Source organism: Cannabis sativa, chromosome 4 (genome assembly GCF_029168945.1).
Source record: "Cannabis sativa cultivar Pink pepper isolate KNU-18-1 chromosome 4, ASM2916894v1, whole genome shotgun sequence".
Lineage (NCBI taxonomy): Eukaryota > Viridiplantae > Streptophyta > Magnoliopsida > Rosales > Cannabaceae > Cannabis > Cannabis sativa.
In genome coordinates, this window is record NC_083604.1 from 68,424,451 (window position 1) to 68,435,041 (window position 10,591).

The window sequence follows — 10,591 nt, forward strand, 5'->3', positions numbered from 1 at the left end:
AATTACGGTGTCTTTTTCTTCTCGTATTTATTTCCTCGTATTGTTGAATTTTATATATTTCTTTTTCTATTATATTACATTTCATTTCTTTTTTATTCTTTAACACAAATACATACATATACTATCACCTCCTCATAATTATTTTCCTTTATATAAATTTATTATAAATACTATAGCTATAGTCTCTTAGTTCACTTTTTTATTTTTTATTTTAAAAAAGAAACTCCCAATACAACTAACAATTAATGTATACACAAGTGAGACAATAAAATATAAATTATTAATTTGATAAATAATATTATAAATCATTTAATAATAATATTAAAAATTGCATTCACTATTATATAATATTATTTAGGTTAAATGAGATAATAAAAGTAAATTACCATAGAAGAAAAATTACCAATCTTAAGATTTACATCTTTCTATTTCCAAAAATTAAAAGAAAGAAAAAGAATAATAAATTTATAACTTTCTAATTTTATTTATTTGGTTAATGTAAATAAATTTATACTAACATTTATTCATAGTATAATAATATAATAATTAAGTTTCAAAATAAATTATTTTTCTTCCAATATGAATGGTTCAAGTATGGAGAATCTTTTTTCTTCATATATGCTTCTGTCAATCTCTATAAGCCTTACGCATCTTATTTAACTTTTGGTGATCCAATATTTCTAGATTTTTTTATTCCAACCTACATCAATATATAAAATTGTCAATAACAATTTAATCAAGTATATAAAAAAAAATAGAATGAGTCAAGTGTACAAAATAAAAAAAAATATAAAATAATTTTATCAATATACCATCTAAAAATACTTGGTCTATATTTCAATGTTAGTATAAACTATGAACCCTACATCAACATAAAAATACTTACATCAACATTCTATTAATCACACTACTACAAAAAGTATGATTCTCGTCGGTTTTTAAGAGTCATTTAATGAATTTACGTCGGTTTAAAAAACCGACGTATATACCGTAGTCGCAAATAGTTTTTTATTAGCGTCATTTTTGAAACGACGCAAAAAACAATTTTCTACATTTACAAACCGACGCAAAATATTTTCTTTTCTATTTTATTTTCTGCGTCGGTTTAGAAATAACGCTAAATTGTTTATGACATTTTAAAACTGTCACAAAAAACTTATTACGTCGGTTTAAAAATGTCATATCTATTACGAAAATATTTTGTTTTCTTACCTATTGCGTCGCTTATAAAATGAAGCACAAATATAAGTAAAGAAAAATTACAAATTTTTCATACAATTTTTTGCACCTACATTATCAAATTTTAGAATTATTCTTTATAATAGTAAATACATAATACAAAAAAAAAAAGTTAACTTTTAGAACTTACATAAAATTAATAATCGATTATATTAACTAATCACACAATACCAATAACATTGTGTGTGTATTTGATCTGTATTATACAATAATAAACAACTCTATTATTTATAAATTGATCGAGATGATATAAATTTAATGATAGTCATATGATTGAAATAACATTAGACAACAAACTACAGATAGACTTAAAAAAAATAGGCATAACAGACAGTGGGTAGGAACATATTTTGATAATGAACATACATTCTGGAACATCTGTTCTTGTTGGCACAACAATTTGAAGTAGAACTACTTTATCACGCCAGCTTGGATTCTCCTCTAGGAACTTTTCGAAAGCCAAAATCTTCTGTGGGATTCCTTTGATCATGTCAAGACGATCAACACCCAACATCACCTGTCCAACAGTTTAACAACAATGAATTCTAAAGGGAAAAGATAAGCTCAAAAACAATTACAGGTCTTACATGAGCTCAAGAACAAGTGAAGAAGCTCCCCCACCACCATTGCATATGGCACCAACCCCGTACTTTACATTTTAATGTCTCAGTACCTGCAACAACATTATTCATTTCAGAAATTCCAACAAGTTATATACACTAGAGAGAGCAAATTTACCAATGTCTTTTAAATCCACCGCAACTAAACTCTCAACAGATATTTAAAAGAATGTCACTTCGCATGTCTATTATATTTTAGAGAATGTAACCATACATATGATTATGGATAATGATTTTAGATCAATAAGAGAACACCTAAACAAAACCAGAGAACTATATAATGACATTAGAACATCAAACTAGGTACGCAGAGCTAGGGATGAGAATCTTATAAATTACCTCTAACAATGTGACCAAGATACTAGCTCCACTGTATCCAAGTGAGTGTCCCAATGATACAGCCCCACCATGTACATTAAGGCATTCTTGAAATACGTGAAAATTAGAAGGGAAAAAATGTAGATAAAGACATTGAGCAAAATGAATAAAATCAAATGAAAGTGGACAAATAAAACATACTATAGCAATTGTAGAAAATGTAGGAATAATTAGATTTGAAATAGCATATATTTTAGACTTATAGCACGCTAAACCAACTTGAAACAAATGATCTAGTTTTCTACTAACTTACAGGATTACAACCAAGCAGCTATTGATTGGCTAGAGCTATAACCTGGAGAGGAAAAGAACAAAATATAAATGAATGAAACTAAGAAAAAAAGCTTACTAAATCAGGAACAGTAGAGAGATTATAAGTACTAAAATCTTACAAAAAATTTCTTATTTCATAGTAATCAATCTGAGAAGCATCTAAACCAGCATTTAAAATGGATTTTGGAATCACAAGGGCTGGAGCAATTGTGAAGAATTCAAGTGCCTGCAAAGATAATCTTCTTTGAGCTATGTTTCAGCAACAGTAAAATAGAACTAGGAAGCCAATACATTTGTAAGAGTACCTAAGCTACATTAGCAAATCTCTTAATCTTTGCAATTACTTACAATCCAAGTTGAAGTGCTTTCTCTCCACTCACTAGGACTAATGCAGCCGCACCATCACTATTCATGATAAAGGAACCAAACCATATTAAGGCTACTTAAAATCTGCAACCCTAGAATATAAACCAGTTTTGTTGTAGTATAAACTACAAGAATCGCAGTTACTAAACCAGTTGCTGAAATGTATATTAATATTTAGACAGTACAAGCCTCAAAACAGAAGACACAAGAAACAACATATCCAATTGCATTACCACACTTAAAACAAAATTACTTTCTATTTTTTGGTTGGGGGAGAAAGAGGGGGAACCTTATGATAGAAGCATTGCCAGCTGTAACAGAGCCCCTGCTCTACTTGAAATCCGGTCTGAGTTTTCTCAATTTTGCAGCATCGAACTATGAAGGGATACAAAAGAAAAGCAATATGAAGCAAGGATTGAGAAATCTGACTTAAAATATAATTTTAACTATCGAAGCTTTTGGTGACATGAAAATCAATAATAATACAAGTTTGCAAAATTTGGTATTTACCATTTAGTATGAAGATCACCCATATCCCAATATTAAAAAATAAACGAATGGACCATAAGAAATCCTAGTACCTAGAAGCAATCAGAGAAGAAACTTCTAGTTGTGGAACAAAACTTTCTTTCAAATGGGCAAGCAGAAAAGAAATATGGATACTAAATGACACTAATTCTAATATTTGCATTGTGAAAAAGCAATAGAAATTACAACAGTAGCTTATGTAATTTACTTTTAAAAGAACAATTTACTATTTCTATTATATGTACTACGTACATACCTTAGACCTTCATCCTTGTCAATGTCAACAATTATGGATGGCTTCCCTCGCCCCCCAGGTACTTTAACCTACAGAAAATTGTGAACTAAAATTGATGTTCTAAAGTTAATTTAAAACCAATTAAAAGTTTTGTAATATATAAAGAAGTAATTTCTTGAGGTTTTATTTAATGAAGAAGTTTTTTTTTGGTATAAAGAAGTAATTTCTTGATATGAATAAATGAAACACAAAGGGAAGAATAACGATACCTTTACAAAAGACTCATGGTTCCAAACTTCCAAAATCAACATTTTATGCAATGCATTCTGTACCACAAAGTCAAATATTTGATTCCATATTAGATTCAAATTATCATTAAGAACCTAATGAAAGAAAGAAAAAAGAAAATGAGAAAAACATACAATTTTTTACAGACGAGCTTTTATATATACAAACCAACACTGAAAAAATCTCATCCTAGTTTTGACTTTTGTACCAGACTTTTTCATTGTGAGAATAACATAAGGATCGACTTTTCCCAACAAATCCATTATCGGTAAATCTTCAGATTTAATTTCAATCTCTGTCTCAAATTAATTCTCATAAAATTAGGGCTATTAAGTTGAAGAATTCCTTCATGTGAGTTGGGTAGTTGAAAAGCTTTAATTTTTAAAACATTTCTATTAGTAAAAATCTTCCAGTGTTGGGTCTTTTTTAGGTTCATAAAAAAAATTGCACTTGAGCTATGGCATGACTGAGAGAGAGAGAATAATGCAGAGAAAACAAGAGAGAAAGAGGGATACTTACGGAGGTCAAGGAGATCGAGACCACAACAGCGTGAGCGTAGGGGACTTACGGCGCCGACGGAGGAAAAATCTGAGGCACAGTAGAGCAAAATTGCGTGAGCTGAGGAGAAAAATTTTGTCTGCAAAATTGCGTGACCTTCGGAGCTGAGGCGGCTGACCAAAATGGGTTCACGCAGAATGAAGGAATGATTTTGGTCTGTAAGAAATTTGGGGGTAAGTGAACCTAAGAGGGTTTCCGTCATTTTCTCACTTAAGCAAATCCTTTACCGTCGGTTTAAAAACGACACACAAAGAATTTGTGAGGCTTATAAAATGACGCTAATTATGTATTTTTTTTAATCATTATACTTTTTTCGTCAGTTATCTAATTTGTGAGGGATATACAACCGACGCAAATCATTTATTATTTGTGTCATTTTACAAACGACGAATATCTTTAATATGGTACTATTCACGTCGGTCAACGCGATGAATAGTCGCGTTGACCGACGTGAATAGTGAATTTTGTAGTAGTGTCACAACATTGATAAGTGTTGATTCTTGAGTACTGTCATAACAAAAAAAACAAAAATTAAAATTTGTGATAATCAAACTTAAAGGAAAAAACGAATTTAAAATTAGAAATAAGATATTGGTACAAAGAAAAAAAAGAAAGGTATGATGATAATGAAAAGTGAAAAAGATCTATTTATAGAGCACATAAATTACAAGAAATGAATAGGATCTCATAGGCATAGCAAATGTCACATAATTAAATTAGAAGAGAAATGAAAAGTCTCTATAGTTCGTCAATTAATTATTAAAAATTGAATAAAATCATAACAAAGGTCACATATCAAATTGGAAGAGAAAAAAAAGTCTACGTAGTTAATCAATTAATTATTATTGTTATTAATTATTTTTTCAAAGAAAAATAATAAACTAATTTAATTAGAGAAATATAAAATGAAAAAAAAAAACAGAATATGTTAAAATAATTAAAATAATATTTTTTTTTAACAAATTCCTATTAAATTACAATATACGTAATTAGTATAATTAAAACATTATATATATATATATCTTTTTTTAAAAAAAAACGTCAGATATATGTATATATCAAATAAGTATTACTACAATCAACCAAAGGTCACTTAAAAATTAATTAAAAAACTTTTATGTAATAAAAAATAATTAATTAGCATAATAGAAAATTTATTACATAATTAATATAACTTGTGTGTTTTTTTATTGGACAAAATATGAAAATTTTAAAAAATTAGAAAAATAGAATAAAAAAGTTATAGAATACCACATAAACTTGTTTGGGCATTCCTTTATATATATACTAGGAAACAAAAGCCGCGCGTTGCGCGGTCTTAAAAAAATCATAAGCTATATATATTATTGAAAAAAGTTTATTTTTTAAATGTGAATTTTTTACAAAGTTATATCATAGAAAAAACTGAAGTTTCTAAAAAATAATAAAAATGCATTGAAAAAATATGATTTATCTTATCATTCTTAGTCTTACATATATAAATTTTTTTTTAATTATTAACAATTAATTTATTAAAATATCTTTTGAGAAAAGTTTTTAAGGTGTATTTTTTCTTAAAAATCCACTATCACTATAATTTAAAACAAAATTAATAGTCACTAATAACACACATAATTTTTCACTAATAAATTAATAAAAAAATATATAAAACATTATTTAAACTTTCAATAATAAGTTACAATTATTAATATTAATTATTACTTAATTTTTTTAATAATTGACATACAACTACTTAATTAATTAATTAGCATTATTCATAATTTGTAATAAATATTAAAATTACTACATAAGTAGAGAGATTAGCAAAAGAAGAATATACCTCCACCTCTTTAATTAGTTTTTTTTTTGTTGTGGGAAAATTATTATCATATTATTGTTGCATTTATTTTTAAATAAATATTATAAGTTGAATGATCATGTAACTTTACTTTTTACTTAATTAAATTATTATTATTATTATTTTAAGACAAATCAATTATTTAATTATATTATTTATGTGAAATTAAAAATTGAAATTATAAAAAATTATGAAAAATAAGATATTTGAAAAATAAAGTGTCATCTCACCTCTCTATATTATCATTGTTTTTTTTTTTCACTTTTGAGAGTATTTTTTGTTTTTAACAATCCTATTAGAGATGAATTATTATTGTTCAATTAATTTTTTTAATGCTAAAAATGAGTATCATGATCACATAATCAATATTAAAATAATTTCAAGACATTTATTTTATTACAAATATAGAACCATTAGCATTTATTAACACAAAATATATATTTTAAATAAATAAATTAAAAATAATATTTTCCATCATGTACTTGTTGTAGTTGCCTCTATTTTTAGGTATGATCATTATTATTTTGCATCATCTACACTATTGAGAGTGAGATAACATTCTCTATGCATTAATAAATCATCTCAATATTTAATGAGAAAAAATGTATTGTAAGACTAAAAAATTATACAAATATTAGGCAAGAGAAAAAATGAGAAAGTATCTAATATTACACTATATATATGTAATATTTATACATGTGTATCAAAAATGGAGTAAAAAGTGATAAAAAAAATACAAATATATTGTTAAAATATTTACAAAGAAAAGTGAAAGGTATGAATACTTGACATTATAAAATGATGATGAAAATAATAAAAAAAAATTGAATAAATATTAAAAAAAAAAATAGAGAAAACAAATAATTAAAAAGAAACCTCATATAAAATGCTATTTTTTTTAGCATATATAATCATCCATAGCAATTTGTTCCAATCTTTTTAATCTTCTTCTTAAAATTCTTTTCCCTTCCCATCTTCATATATGTGTCAAAGTCTTTGTATTTTTATATCTTCAACTCATCTATATATATTATATGGAAATATGAGGAAGTATAACCAAATGTCTCTTAAAATAAATTTTGTAATTATAACATGAATTTATTGAATAGTTTTTTTTTCTTTTGAAGAATGCCAAAAGTTTTATTTATCATAAAATCAATGTAAATATTAATGTAAATATGAATTAACAGATTATTAATTAAAATAATTAGAAAATGAATAAAAATTTGAGAAAAAAATGAGAGAATAGAAAAATTAGCTCTTTGAAAAGTTAAAGGATTACATTATCTATCCTAACATTAGAATTGTATAATTATATATAAATATATATAAATATATAGATAGATATATAAATATAGCTATATGTATATACTTTTTTGCAATATAAATATATATGCATATATTTTGAATTGTTAAAGATTAATCAATTATATAGGTTTACAAAATTACTATACATATATCATATTTTTTGGGTGTAATAAAATATCTATATATATAGATGAGAATACTAATAGTTTAAAAGAATACTAATAGATTATAAAAAATTAATAATGGGGAGGTTACATTATTTTTTTCTTATTATTCAATAGAAAAAAATTAGAAAACATAATAAAATAGAGAAAATAGAGAAATGGAAGGAAAAGATGCCACATCAATGCTCTTATGCTTTCCTTTATTTATATATATAGATATATTGATATTGATTATATTATATTATATTATAATTTATTATATGCGAATTAATATGAGAAATGACATGTTAAGACCCCGTTGATGAGCTAGGGGCATTTTAGTAATTTTGACCCGAGAGGGGTAAAACTGTGAATTTAGTTTATTTACGTGCTTATGAACTATATTATTATATAGTATGCCTGTTTTGTCTTTCTTCAGGTGTGTTCTGACAAATCGGCGCGGTATAGTCACAACCGCGTATTTCGGGCCGAACCGGGTTCGGGGCCGAAATACAATTTTGGGATTTTTTATTAGCATTTTAATAAAGTGTGATTAATCTGAAATTTAATTGGGTATATTTATGTTAGAAATGACTATGTTATCCTTGGAATGCTTTTATGTGTTATTTGTACCTAGGGGCATTTTGGTAAATTGGCCTTTTGGATTAATTGCAACAAAAAGGAATTATTTTACATTTTAGAAAGAAAATTCTGGGTTATTTTCTCAGCTAGTCTTGGCTGAATCCTATTCTCCCTCTCCCTTCAATCTTTTCACTTCAAATCTTCCTCTCTTGTGTGTTGTTGAGCTTGTTGGAGTTTGGGGGATTTTGGTGTGCTTTGATTGTGAGAACTTTGAGGTATTTTCCAGCTCTTATTTTTGAATTTTATTGCTTTGATTCTAAAATGAAATAGGTAGAACTCATAGGTTATGTTCTTGAATTGCATGCTTATGGGTTTTAGATTGTTTATGGAGTTGTAACCATGGTTGTGTTGTGAATTATAAGATTTGCTTTGTGTATGCTTTGAATGGTAAATTTGGGGATTTCTAGTTGCTGAATTTGGGTTAGAAAAACATGATGAATTTTGATTCATTTTGGTGCTTCCTTGTGTAGCTTCTTTATGAGTTCTTGGTGATTTTGCTCAAGTTGGAGCTTTGAATTTTATGTTGTTTAATCTGAAATTTTGATGTGTTTTGCTGGTGTTCAAGCATAAAAATTATGTATGTTAATGCCTATTTAGGTACTTTTTATTTGGTGAATGATTAACTTGAGTTGTGTTTGGGTTTGTGTTGAATTAGATGAGTTTAGGGGCTAAAATTCATTGCTGAATGCTGATTTTTAGTTGCTGGTTTTTGTAGTTGTTGGAAGTGAATTAGGTGTAATTCCTCTCTAATTACTTGGTTTATGATAGGTGAAAGTTTGGTATGATTGTGGGTTGATATAGCATGAAAATTGGTATTTTTGGATGCATTTTCGTGGTTGGAAACAGGGTTTCCTGGGTTTTTAAACCCAATAGCCGCGGTCATTTTTGGCAGCTTATTGTATTTTTTTCGGGTTTTTGTTTTGGTCATAACTTTTGACTCGGGACTCTGTTTGGGACGTTCTTTATATCGTTGGAAAGCTCGTTTTGAGCTCTATGTGAATATCTGGAATTTAAATGCTCCGTTTATAATTTGTGGAAATGAATTTTGGGATTAACCCTATACTTGTGTATCCCGGAATTGTGACTAGGATTACCGACACTTGGTCAGGAGCACCCAGGGATTTAGAATCTCCATATTTGCGGGACATCAGGTAAGACAGTAGTTAGCACATAGAGATATGTGCAATGGCGCTTATATGGAATGTGATTTATATGAGAAACTAGAAACCGGGATTAGAGTTATTACTCTAAAGTGAGCGGTTTATTGGCTTAGGGTTATTACCCAAGTGAATTGTTAATATGTAATTGTTATGCCATGATGTATATAGATGTATATTGAAGTAAAGGGTTATGTGTTCAAGGCATAATCGGGTTGGACTCGGTAACTAGAACCGAGATGAATCGGTTCTAAGGACTTATTGTAATTAGACGTGTGAGCGTAACACGTAGGTCTATGCCACATAGACATAAATAGGCGTGTGAGCGTAACACGCATGTCTTGTCATACAGATAAATATGAAATGGCATTATTATTTATGTGATGAGTTATATATGATTAACGATATATTTTACTGTTTTGCTGGGCTTGGCTCACGGGTACTCTACTGTGCAGGAAAGGGTAAATCTGTCTCTGATCAGCCATGAGTATGGGAGTTGGGCGATGTATGTACATGTTCGGGCCACACTAGACCAAGCGGGTTGGGGTCTACCAGTGTTGAAACTTTTGTAACTGTATTTTGCCGCTTAGGTCGGCTAAGGAGAAAAGACTTGTAATATTTTGTAAAATGATTTTTGGGATCCCGAAACATGTAAGTTTTGTTTGTAAGGTTAAAATTATTACAGGTTTATTTTCATTCCATTTTCGTTTAAAGTTTAATTTCTGCGCTTATTTTATTAGTAATCTCGTTTAAGGGATTAGGGTTTCTTAATCATATTGGGTAGCGTGCCTAAATCTTAGGGCGTTACAACAATAATACCTAACGTCAGTTTAATTAAACAGATTTCTTAATTAAATTAATAAATAATAAAAAATAATTATTTTATTAAATAATTTTTCTGTAAAAAATAATATAGTGTCACACCACACCAACCTAACCCGCCCAGGCTCGGACGGCTCGCGCGTGTGTGGTGGGTCAAGTGTGTGTGTCCTCACCCATTCACACAAAACCAAACCCAA

At 27.9% G+C, this 10,591-nt stretch overlaps 2 long non-coding RNA genes across 11 annotated transcripts; one reads left to right on the forward strand and one right to left on the reverse strand.

Annotated features, from left to right (window-relative positions):
• Positions 1 to 1,365: 1,365 nt before the first annotated feature.
• LOC115696946 (uncharacterized) lies at positions 1,366 to 5,231 on the reverse strand. Of its 10 annotated transcripts, none has more exons than XR_009687443.1 (10): positions 4,447 to 4,988; positions 3,909 to 3,965; positions 3,661 to 3,728; positions 3,166 to 3,251; positions 2,859 to 3,001; positions 2,630 to 2,736; positions 2,491 to 2,532; positions 2,199 to 2,284; positions 1,827 to 1,912; positions 1,366 to 1,756 (listed from the first exon to the last, which is right to left on the reverse strand). It is a non-coding gene; the product is annotated as an uncharacterized LOC115696946 (long non-coding RNA). The 10 variants fall into 10 exon arrangements; XR_009687441.1 differs by having other exon boundaries at positions 2,816 to 2,915; positions 4,447 to 4,983; XR_009687440.1 differs by having other exon boundaries at positions 1,366 to 1,784; positions 2,859 to 2,915; positions 4,447 to 4,982.
• A 2,647-nt stretch (positions 5,232 to 7,878) lies between these two features.
• Positions 7,879 to 10,273, forward strand: LOC115712078 (uncharacterized). The gene is made up of 3 exons (XR_004010785.2): positions 7,879 to 8,630; positions 9,504 to 9,566; positions 10,028 to 10,273. It is a non-coding gene; the product is annotated as an uncharacterized LOC115712078 (long non-coding RNA).
• Positions 10,274 to 10,591: the final 318 nt, after the last annotated feature.